We start from the raw sequence: 560 nt of genomic DNA on the forward strand, positions 1-560 counted from the left end.
TGATTTTTTACTTTGCTTTTCTGTTTGGAGTATCATTGAGACTACTGTATTGTAAATGATGGAAAATAATTGCATATGTTAAAAAAATAAATTGTATAAAAAATACAAAAAAAAAAAAGAAAAGAAAAGAAGGGTGTAAACAGCCTTGGTTGTAGTCCCAGAGTGGTGCACAATTATCATAATCTAGTATAGAACCTTTTCATCACCCCCCACAAAAGCCCTGTTAGCAGTCACTCCTCCCCATTTCCCTTTCTCTTAGCCCATGGCAACCATAATCTGTCTTCTGTCTGGACATTTCATATAAACAGAATTATATAATGTGTGGCCTTTTGCTTCCAGTTCCTTTCACCTAGTGTAAGGCTTGCAGGGTCCCTCCGCATAGTCGCACGTGTCAGCGCTTCATGCTTTTCACCATGGAATACTAGTCCATTGTACGGGCTACTTTGCTTATCTGTTCCTCTGTTGATGCGCCCTTGGACTGTGTCCACTTTTTGGCCGTGGTGAGTAATGCCGCCGAACATTCGTGTACAAGTGTTTATTACTTATTTGTTTGTTCATTT

The sequence above is a fragment of the Suricata suricatta genome, chromosome 12 (assembly GCF_006229205.1).
Source record: "Suricata suricatta isolate VVHF042 chromosome 12, meerkat_22Aug2017_6uvM2_HiC, whole genome shotgun sequence".
NCBI lineage: Eukaryota > Metazoa > Chordata > Mammalia > Carnivora > Herpestidae > Suricata > Suricata suricatta.